Here is a 12,507-nt window from a genome sequence, read left to right on the forward strand (position 1 = left end):
TAGAGCAACTAACCTACGATCTATCTGGGATCATCTGGGGCTCCAAACGAGCCCCGCAACCCGAGAGCGAGTTGCCCCAAGAAATGCTCCATCTACCCTCAATGCGGTCAGCAGTCATGGGATGCCTTCCCGCACTTGCATGTAGCCTAGTAAGCGGTGTGCCAACTCTATCCGAAGCCATCTAGCCATCAGGTCACACATGGCCCCCATCTGGTGTCCAAACCAGAACCTACCGGATAATCGAGCTACTCAAATGCCTTCTCCTCATATGGGGGGCTTACAAGTAGAGTTACTGGTTCCCATGTAGTTACACAAGAGTGGAGCATTGATATCTAACACCCCCCCTCAATGTCCACTCGCAAGTGAACTTACTTTTTCGGCCCAATGCCAAGACGATGAAGATGCCTCTTCAGCAAGTCTCTTCCAAGAGCCTTCGTGAAGATGTCTGTAGCATTCTCTGTAGTCAGACAGTACACCAAGTCGACCTCTCCATCCATGATGAGCTCGCGTACAAAGTGATATTGAATCTCAATGTGTTTTGTGCGAGAGTGGAACACAGGGTTCTTTGCAATTGCCATGCAAATCTGATTGTCACATGATAACTGCATAGGCTTGTTCTGCACTGCACCCATGTCCCCTAAAATCCTCCTCAACCACACTGCCTCACAAGAAGCAAAACATGCTGATTTGTACTCAGCCTCGATAGAAGAAAGAGCAACTGTGGGTTGCTTCTTACTGACCCATGACAGAGCTCCAGATCCAAGTGAGAAACAGTAACTTGTCATTGATCTCCTGCTATCCACGTCTCCTGCCCAATTCGAGTCATAGAATCCGGTCAAGATGTTGCCCTTGGTATAGGTGATGCCATAATCAAGTGTGCGTTTGATGTATTTCGGCATCTGCATCCCTGCCCTCTAATGGTTCTCCCGGGGCTTATTGGAAAACCTGCTTAGTACACCAATCACAAAACTGATGTCCGGCTGTGTGTTGCACAAGTAAATCAAACTGCCCACAAGCCTTTTGTACTTCGCTTTGTCCACCAGTGGTGATGAATTTTCATTTGAGAGCTTCATGTCAACCTCCATAGGGGTGCCAACTGTCTTGCACTCAGCCATGCCAAATGCCTTCAGTATCTCTCCAGCATACTTCAATTGTGAGATGAAGATCTGTTTTGGCTCTTGCCAAACTTCAATCCCCAAACAGAAATGCATCAGTCCGAGGTCTGATTTCAAACTCTCTTCCTAGCAAATGCTTTGTCTGTGAGATCTCCTCTTTATGGTTCCCTATTATGACAAGGTCATCCACATAAAGGACCACGATCATACACCTGCCTCCTTCTCTGAAGATATACAAATTTGCATCAGATGGGCTCCTCCTGAACTCGTTTTGCAGAAAGTAGGCATCAATCCACTGGTACCACACTTGTGGGTCCTGTTTCAGCCCATAAAGTGCCTTCTTTAGTTTACAGACTTTACCTTTTGAATCGAGGATCACAAAACCTGGTGGTTGTTCCACATATACCTCCTCCTTGAGATCTCCATTCAAAAAGATGGATTTTACATCCATCTAAAACACGGGCCAACTTCCCTAAGCAGCTAAAGCCAAAACACTGCGAATTGTGGTTAGTCGAGCTGTGGGAGCAAAAGTATCCTGATAATCAAAACCATGTGCCTGTGCAAATCCTTTTGCCATGAGCCGAGCCTTGTACTTATCCAATGTGCCGTCCGACTTGTACTTGGTCTTGTATACCCACTTGGTGCCGATTACCTTGCATTTTGGTGGTCGATCCACAAGGTCCCAAGTGTTGTTCTTCATTATGGAGCCATACTCCGACTGCATAGCCTCCATCCACCTATCATCACCCTGTGCCTCTTCAAGACACTTGGGTTCTTCAGCATGGATCATCTCTGTCATCAAAGCGTAGTTGACCAAGTGTTCCTGCACCCTTCTTTGCTCCTCTAATCTCTTGGACCGGCAGTGTTCGGATGGTTCCTCCTCATTGGCTAGAGGTACTCTGCCATCCAAAAGTTGCTTTACCCACTTCAGGAATGGACGTTGCCATTGTGGTTCTGCAGGCTCTTCTTCCTCTTCTTTATCTTGAATCCTCCCAAGCACCGTTGGGGGAGTTTGGTCTACTGTTGGTGGTTGTACTGGATTGATATTCTGGTCCTGGTTGTCTGGGAAGGAAGCATCCTCCTTCAATTGATGCGGCTATTCTGAGAAGACCACATCGCGACTTACCATTACCTTCTTGGTAACAGGATTATAGAGATGGTAACCCTTTGCCTCTTCACTGTAGCCCAAGAAAATACACTTTCGGCTCTTCGGTTCCCATTTGGTCCTATTAGAATCAGGGACATGCACAAAACAGTCACATCCAAAAACTCTGAAATGTGCAGCTGAAGGTTTCTTACCAGAAAAGGCCTGCAGTGGAGTCATCCCGTTCACAGCCTTCGTGTAGCTACGATTCAAAATGTAAACTACTGTGTTACATGTTTCAGCCCAGAAAGCCTTCGGCAAATCTTTCCCTTTCATCATACTCCTGCCCATTTCGCAGATGACGTGTATCTTGCGCTCTGCTTCTCCATTTTGATCTGGGGTATGTGACGGGGGTTTCTGCCTCTTGATCCCGTGACTTTTATAGTAACCTTTGAATTCACTTGATGTGAACTGACCACCACTGTCTGATCTCAACTTTTTCACCTTCCTCCCCATTTCTTTCTTGACCATTACATGCCATTCTTTGAACTTACTAAAAGCCTCGTCTTTAGTCATCATGAAGTATATCCATATCCTTCTACTGTAGTCGTCGATCAGCGTCATGAAGTAGTAGGAACCACCCAAAGCTTCCGCCTCCATCTTTCTGCAGAGGTCTGTGTGAACGAGCTCTAGAGGAGCCTTTGCCCTGCTAGCCTCTTTAGGAAAGGGTTGCTGATGCTGCTTGCCCATCATGCAAGCTTCACATACATTGGGTAGATCTGTAATTTTTGGTAGGTCTGCAATCATTCCACTTTTATGCACCTCCTTAAAGAACTAAGGTTTAGATGACCAAACCTCTCATGCCATAGCTTAGTATTGCTCACATCGGCTCGAGCACTGAAAGCTGAGAGTTCGTAGATGTTGTTGCACCGTGTACCTTTACCAATGACCTTCCCTTAAAGATCCAAAATCTGTGTGCCATTCTTATTGAAGTGAACTTTGAGGTCTCGATCCATGATCACAAAAACGGGCAACAAGTTATATCTGGCACATAAAGAACATCGGACAACTGTTTTACAACTCCATCTGACTTGAGAGCAATCGTACCTTTTCTTTTTGCTGGACATTTTGCATCATTGCCGACTGCTACCAGGATGTCATTCCCTACCGGATGTAGAGAGGTATACCAATCCTTCCGATTGGTCATGTGGCGTGATGCACCACTGTCAATAATCTAAGGTTCTTCTGCAGGTACATGAACTGCCTCCGTGCAAATCTCCTCAATTGCTATGAACAGCTCTACTGCCTGCGCGCTATTGCTGGACTGTTTCTTTACTCCGTTCTTCTCATCTGCAATCTTCTTTTGGCACTCATTTTGCTTGTGCCCTGCCTTGTTGCAATAGAAGAACTTGATCTTCTTCTTTCTCTTTTTATCATAAGAAGAAGATGGGTTACCAGAGTCCTTACCCCTCGGGGGGGTCACTCATCATATGTAACCCTATCACGTGAGTTCAACAAAAGGATATTTTTTATTTTTGAAATTTATAGAAATAAATTTACATAAGGTACTATTTAAAATAGTTTTGGAAAAAATTTACAGATTCGTATAGAAAAGGGATACATTTTATTAATAAAAAATTTACAGATAAGGGATTTTAAAAAAAGGCCTTGAATGCACGTGATATAAAGGGTTTATACATAGTGACCCCCCTGAGCCTTATCCTTACCTTTCTTTGATCCAGCCGAGAAAGCCGAATCTTCTCCAGTCCTCGTCTTTTGATGCATCTCCTCCTCTAGAAGAATTGCACTGAAATCCTCAAAGTTGAGGGGCGGATTTCTGTTTTGCATATTCAGCGCCATAACAAGACCGTCGTACTTTGGTGGGAGAATCCATATGCACCTTCATGCTAGATTCTCGCTGGTGATGGTGATGCCAATTGTAGTCATCTGATCACGCATATTCTTCACCCTGGTGATGAGCTTCTCTGTCGCTGATAATGGGCTTCATGGGACTTGCTCTTATATAGCCACCACTCATAGTCGGTTAGACCCAATTGGGTGACCGACCCAGTCTGCCCAAAACGGCCGACTGGGGGTCGGTCTCAAAATAGGCCACCGACCACATGATAGAACCGTGGTGAAAAATAGAGCAACTAACCTATGGTATCCATTGGGCCCAAAGCCATCCGGGATCATCTGGGGCTCCAAACGGGCCCCATAACCCGAGAGTGGGCTGCCCTGAGAAATGCTCCATCTACCCTCAGTGCAGTCAGTCATGGGATGCCTTCCTGCACTTGCATGTAGCCTAGTTGGCAGTGTGCCAACTCTATTTGAAGCCGTCCAGCCATCAGGCCACACATGGCCCCCATCTGGTGTCCAAACCAGGACCTACCAGATAATTGAGCTACTCAAATGCCTTCTTCTCATATGGGGGGCTTACAAGTAGAGTTAGCTGGCTCCCACGTAGTTACACGAGAGTAAAGCATTGATATCTAATAGCCATGGGGTGTCCAAAAATGCAAAAACCCACCATGGTGGGAATTTGGCCATTTGGAGGGTGTCCAAATGGCCAAATTCATGCCATGGTGGGTTTTGGCATTTTTGAAGACCCCATGACGTCCTGACCAACTTTTCCTTCTCCGCCGTGGTCAAATTTTTCATACATTTGCCAAAAATTGACATTGAAATGGACAAAGTTGTCCAATTTCTTCATCTACCCCTTTCTTTGTAGATAATCATGAAATGCATCAATCCTTTACAAGGTGATGTAGGAAAATCTCAAATTTTGGTTTTTAAACACTCCATCTAATCAAAATCCCTTCTACATATGTATTGGAATGGCCAAACTTGGCAAACAACATTTTATTGACTTGTAAGTTACATCAAAATGTGATATAACTTTTATGTGCAAGGTTTTTAAACACTCCATCTAATCAATGTGGTGCCATGGTCAAATCCCTTCTACATATATATTGGAATGGCCAAACTTGGCAAACATTTTATTGACTTGTAAGTTACAAAAATGTGATATAACTTTTGTGTGAAAGCTGATATAAAAAAAGATACAATATTAAAAACAATAGATAATTAAAATAGACATAACAAAAGATTCACCATTTGACCATAGATACATGAAATTTTTTTGCTTTAGATAGAATAATATTATTAGAAATAGGTGTTTGTATTTCAAATTGTATTACAAAGAGGCTTCATAGCCTATTTCTCTTCTTCTTCAACTCTAATACACCAATAATAGGGTCTTTGAATCCTTGACTAAGTCCTTAGAAAGACCGCTATGCTATTTGGAATCTCACATTCAACTCGTAAGTTCTTATAATCTCATGTACAACACATTGGGATGGATTGGAATGGATCACGTAGGTTGCCTTGGGTCAATATTGTGAATTCTCCATGCCTTCTTGTTCCAAATGGATAGATTCTCCATTCTTGCTTGCTACTACACACATGAAGAAACATCATTTTAGAAATTTAAATTTAAATAGATGTAATGCATCATGTGAATTCTTCTTCTTCAATAAACTTTTGGACTTGAAGACTTACATTAGCAACATCACAAGCTCCAGGCATCTCGTTTGCATTACCATTCCCTTCAAATCTTGCATCACCTCCAAAACAACTTGCTCATGCATGACTTTGTCTTTCGATATGAAGAGTCCATATCATCCATGCCCACCATTCTCATATCATCCTCCATGAAGGCCCTGAAAGAAGAACTAAAGGAACCTTAGCAAAAGCAATGCACCACTGTGGATAATCCAAAGTAAGAAATTACATTGAAACACTACGAAATTAACATTTTATCTCATATTCTCCTCTTTAGGGCACCTACTGAGGTTCAAGGTGCTTCTTTTCTTGAAAAAAACAATCACGGATCACATATTGATCCTGCAACTATATGGTCACATGGTGACATGGGAGATCTCCTCAAATGGTGCCATCAATAGTCGCAGAGTTTACAGAGACTGTGATAGGCCATGATAGAAGGTAGGTGATGTTTGAGGAGGGATGAGAAGGACCATGAATGATTACGAGGGAGGAGAAGCAAGTGGAGGACTAGGTGTGAGGATGAGGGTAGACGAATACGCATGAGTAGGAGGAGTAGAAGCAACAGGAGTAGCCGTGAGCATGAGGAGGCAAGAGGAGCTTGCATGAGTAGGAGGAAGGAGTAGGCATGAGCATGAGGGAAGATGAGAATGGATGAGCATGAGGGAGGAGGAGGAGCAGGAAAAAGTAGCAGGGGAGGAGGAGGAGGATGCATGTGGGAGGAGGGAGGAGGAGGAAAAAGCAGTAGGGGGAGGAGGAGGATGCATGTGGGAAGAGGGAGGAGGAGGCATGTGGACAAAGGGAGGAGGAGGGGGGAGGGAGGAGGGAGGCAATGGGAGGGAGGAGGAGGAGGAATGGGACATGTGGAAGAGGAGGAGGGAGGAGGGAGACAAAGAGGAGAATGGGGGGAGGAGGAGGGAATTCAACTTCAAAATTCAAAATTCAAAAGTTTGAATTTGGAGGATGGGGGGAGGAGGGAGAGAGAGGGAATTCAAATTTGAAATTCAAAATTTTGACTTTGGGAAGAGTGCTCCCTCCCTAGTGTAAGAGGTGGCCCCCTCCTAGGTGTAAGAGGTGGGATCAATTGGGCTTAACCCACCTAGGTAGGGGGGGTTAGGACTCCCTTGGACCCCACAAGAGGACTTGCATTAGGCCTAATCCATTTCTTAACCCATTCCTTATGAGGCCCTTTTGAGACCCCAATTCTCCCCTAATGGTACTTTTCTTTGAAATTTCCTATCCTTCCCTCCGTCTTATTGCATGCTTCCTAAACATCCATGAGTTATGTTTGAGGGTTGGTCAAAAACAAGTCAAAAACCAAGTTGAGATGAGAGAGTGGGTTAGGTTCCCTTTTAACCACTTACCATCATTAGTTTATTGAATATACCATTGATTCGTTCATTGTTCTTGGCATGCTATCACATTTGTTCTTGGGATGTAGACCAGATTGTCATTTCCAGGGGCCCAATGAAAAGTGGGAACAAGTGCTAAACATGTTGGAAAGAATGATCAAAGCTTCAAACACAAATTAAGTAAACATGTAACTTAGGAATAAATGGAAAAAAGAAGAGTATTGGAATCTTAAAGAGACAAATGATGGAAATATCTATGTACTACAATGGATCCTTGGATAATGGAGGAACAATTGGCTGAGTTAACCAAACTCTATGCACCTACTACTTGAAGTAGCAAGAAGAATGATGCTAACTACCTCTCAATCACTCCATTTGTGTAGTCTCTGTGGCAGTGACTCACCTGTCATGGGGATCCTGAGGAATGTCTCAAGAAACTCCTTGTGGATGCTCCATATGCACAAACAACCTACTTGTGTCACCTAAGCATCTACCGGATTGTGTGTAAGTGATTCCACAGGGAAAGGGGAGAGAGGGGAAAGGGATAGAAAAGGGAGAGGAGAATATGAGGTAGGGGATGGGAGCAAGGGAGAGTACGCAATCACAAGACAGGTCACAAGGAAGAACAAGGAAAGTCAATGCAAGAGAATGAGAGAAAAGTGAGCTTCTATTGGACCATTCCTTGAAAGTGCACAATGAAGACCAAAGTCAAACATTTGTCCCTTTATACAAGTCACCTTTTGAAGGGCCCCTATTCCTTGTGCCACTCTCTCTCTCTCTCTCTCTCTCGTTACAACCACTTGGGCCCATATGGCACCATAGCATATGCTTATTCTCTCAACCTTCCTTTGTCTCCAAATGGCTCTTGTGTTATCCATATATGGGATCCAAATGGCTCTTGTGTTATCCTTGCCAATTTGGGAAATCTCGATGACTACTTCAAAATGGAGTCATTTGTGGCTCAAAACCCATAGGCTTTGGATAGTCAGATATGCTAACATGCTCAATGGCTGCTAAAATTCCCCCCTTCCTATTCACAATCCATTCGTGGATTATGTCCGATGCATAATGTCAGACTTGAGGGCATTGTTCATGATGCAATAGTAGCGATCGAATGTCCTATGGGAGATGCCACAAAATGGATGGAGAAGTTTCCAAAAATGTGTCACTAACATATCTTTAAAGGTTTGTATGTGATGCCCATGAAGGTTTGTATGTGTCTCAAAAATGTGTCTCGAACATATCTTCAAAGGTTTCTATGTGATGCCCATGAAGATTTCAGACATGCATATAGATCTGCATGACCTGAGGGAATGAAGGGCCCTTGTTCAAATTGAAGACGATCTCCATTAGTGTACTAAATTTTGTACTAAATTGTCCTGCATCAGTGTCCATTGTAGGTACTATATTATAATATTGTATGGTGTAACCTCCCCAAAGATGCCACTCGTGTTCTCGCCGCTGCCACTTGCAAAGGCTTTATTAAAGGAGTTATGTGAAAGCTCTCACCTCCATGATATCTTTCCTAGAAAGATGAAAGCTCTACAGCTTCCCTTTCCATCTGTTTACATCTTCCACATCCTTGACCAATTGGAATGATGTGATGGCCTCATACCATGTTTCATGGTCGGGTGTGGAATCTTGCGCAGCTGGTCCTAGTCTTTTGGGGGTTGCTGTGCCACTTCTTCCTCTAGTAGTTCCTCATAGGGCCCTTCAATATTTGAGAAGAGCACGGTTCTGAGAATATTATACCCGTGTTTTTTTCCCATTTCTTCTTGTTGTCCTCTATCAATGATGATAGGCTTCCCTTGCATGTCCCTAGCTCCGTGCTATGAAGTGGATGGCTGTGTGGTGGGGCTCGTGCTTGGGTGAGTGCCTATGACGGTGGAGCTTGAGCCTATGCCAAGTGATGTGCTAGGGTGTGAGGGTGGGGATGTGGGTGGTGGTGGTGGTGGGGAGGACAAAACAAGATCCGAGCCTAAGTCCATGTAGTGGTCACCAACTTTGATGGGGTAACCAACGTGGGAGTCATCAAACTGGCTAATGCTAGTCTAAAGCATATTTTATAGTGCCTACATGATATTATTATATAGAACACTGATGCTGGTCGGTTGGTATCTTTCACTTGCTTCCCATTTAACAAGCAATGGAAAATATATTCGGCTTCAGTGCGACCACACACCTACATCCACTCCAAACTCCGTTGGATTATTTTGGGATTGTAGGGCTGGTCTTTTGGGGCTTCAAGCTTTACAAGCTCTAGTAAGGGTGAACTGCCACAAGATAGTTGGCCGAGTCTTTTAGACTTTGAACGACACCATAAAATTGTAGACGATAGGGTGGTAGTAGAGGGTGAGGATATCCATAGATTCTACATCCAAAACTAAATCTTTATGGAAGTAGGCCATAACTAGTATCGGATGTGCTTGTATAGTGGAGTGACACAAGGCTTCATTGAGTCCATGCAGTGTGCATGTATTATGAAAATCAATGTTGTACGGGAGGAGTGCGGCAGTGAGTGTGTGCAAGAAGTAAGTGCATGTGTGGAGGACTGTGCGTGGTGTGAAGCAAAGGGTAGAAGAACAAGATGACACTTCTTGTAGCCTATCATGTATCTAATCGGGATCTCGAACTAGAGGTGAAGAAGCCCATTCTCTTTTAAAGTCCGCCTACAATGTCTGAAATTTTTGCTGTCTTTGTTGGGAAGATTCATATAGTTGCTCTATTAGGACAGAATATTGTTGGACCTATAGCTCTAGTGCTGCTTTTCATCCATGACATAGGCATGCTATTATTGAGCGAGAGTCACTTGTTGCTGCAATGCCTTGAAGTCATCTTGGAGGCTCCTTGTTTGTCATTGTTCTCTTGCTAGGGCCTCCTGAGTATGTAATAACTCCTCAAACTTCTTGCCAATTTCAGCTACCTATAATCCCAATGCTTCCACTACCAAGCAATTTGCATGCTTGCTTTATAGCGTGTCTGTTGTTTGTTTGAGCTGGCACAAGGTTTGGAGTATCTCCTGGTGCTATAGTCTAAAATCCTCCTGATGTTGATGTAGGCCATTTTGTGCTTCCATTGTACTTAATCTTCCAAGAATTTATGGGTGGGTTACAAGTACTCAATCTTCCAAGATTTGATGGGCAAGAGGTGTGAAAATTCAAAATTCGCAAGAGTAGCAAAAATTTTAGCTGCTGGTTTCCCCCCCTCCGACGATACATGTCAATAGAATTTGATATCCCAAACAAGTGCAATGTGGCCTAAAATAATTCAAAATACAAATAGGCCAAAGGGCACGCTGTCGGGTTTAATGTTGTGTATTATGAAATGCAATGATCTTTGGCATGCTTATGAGTCATATAGCAAGCAAGTGCATGGAAAAAGAAACAATTCCAAATTGTAAATAGTGTTGGCTCGGGGGTTGCACTACCTAGAAACCCTATGTATCACATGCGTTCAAGGGGTATTAAAAAAACCCCTCAACTAAAATTTTTCTCCCAATAAAAACACCCCTCTTTACTTATGAACTAAGTGATTTTTTTCTAAACTTGAATTAAAACACCCCACTTGTTATTATAAATTTGTTAAAATTTTCCAAAAAGTTAAATTAAAATGCCGCTCCTTTTGAATGCACGTGGTACACTAAAATTTTATGAGGTGAACCCCCAAGAGTGTTGGATTTATCAAAAGATCTTTGCACATGTACAAATTGAACATTTTCAACTTCTTATATTTTAGGGTGAATCCAGATCCCAATACCAACAACTATCAATGTTTTAAGACCACCATGAAATAGTCCCACTAGTTTGGATTCCAAATTTTCAATCCATTTTGGTTTTCAACAAATCAAAAAAAAGTTATGGAGCGTGCCCTCAAATGGGTGTGCATCACTTTAGCAAAATATTGGAGGCCCATTAATCCATGCCTAATGTTCTCATTTAGGTGTGTCCTTGGGTTGAGGAGAAGCTCATGTAGTGTACTTTTGAATTGTATGTGTAGAACAAAATTTTAATATTTTTGAATAAATTGCTATATCCTATAGTCTTCAAGATGCATGCTTCACATGTAACATAGCACTTGTAATGCTTTAATAGTCTCATTCCGAATCCTTATTCCATATTTTTTTGGCCTCATGTTCAATTTGGAATGTGTACTACAACTTGAATAGAAAGTTTGCCGAATTCCATTGAGCAATGCATAAGTTATGGGTCATGCAAGATACTTATATACAAAAAATTCCTTGGACCTCATAGAAAATGCTGCACCCAAGCAAACAATGACCCAGTTATGAATTGAGAAAGTTTCTCATATGAAAGATATTCCATGAACTTCATAAAAAATGGCTGCAACCATTCATGGATAGCACCTTCAATGTTCTTCAAGTTTTCCATATTGTATTTTAACTTTTTGGACTACCTTGTAAAAAATTGAAAGGCAATTTGCTCAGTCTTATATCCTTTACTACTCTCAAAAATGTTCTCATTCATAAGAAGTATATTAAGTATTTTCAATGGAGCCCACATGATAATTTCTTGTAGTGGTTTTTTCTTTTTTGCAAGAACCTCTAGTGGTTTTTGTAAACCATCTATGTAGAATGGTCTAGAGAATTTCCTTTTTAGCTAGAAAATATTCTAAAGCACAAGAAATTTGTAAGTTCATTGGCATAGATAGGGACCCTTAGACCCCCTCTAGATATTTTAAATTCTAATTTCCATTCAACTCCATTTCAAGTATGAATGCCTCCATGCTTCTGCAATGGGAGGAGATGCAATTCACCTTTCGTTCCTTGAAGGAACAAGACATGGCAAGGTCATGGCAGTGGGGTCACTTTGTTAAAATGTAAGAGAGCATATGAGAATAAAACTAAAAGGGCATTTTTAATATAAAGGGAAGAACAAGCCTATCCACACAAGAGGAGAGTAAGGAAATACTCATCAAACATAGATACTTCTTATATGCATACAAAAAGACCGTAACAATTGCATGTGAATATGTAGTTCATTTATGTGCTTGCTTACATGTGTTTTTATAACCATGGATGCCCAATGGTTTGGACAAATTATTTTCATTTTAGCAACAAAGGGCGATTTTGTAAAAGGCCTTGGCAAGAATGTAATAAGTCATGTGTAATATATAGTTTGTATTCCTCTTGATGATTTACATAATGTAAATCCCTACTAGCCCTTAGATGTTTCGTAGCCCTACTAGCCCTTTCATTTAGTTATAATATCCTGCATGACAAAGTACTATCCTATTACAAAGGCTCCCAAATATTACTATTCCTTATCCTATAATGTAATTTCTTATTAATCAAGTCTTTCCCTCTTCCTTTTAACTCATCTCTCTCATCTTTACAAAGGGTACTTGAATTTTGAATTTTTGTTGCATAGAGGGA

This window comes from Dipteris shenzhenensis, chromosome 28 (genome assembly GCF_047967505.1).
Source record: "Dipteris shenzhenensis isolate YYH24624 ecotype China chromosome 28, Dip_SZ_1.0, whole genome shotgun sequence".
NCBI classification, from domain to species: domain Eukaryota; kingdom Viridiplantae; phylum Streptophyta; class Polypodiopsida; order Gleicheniales; family Dipteridaceae; genus Dipteris; species Dipteris shenzhenensis.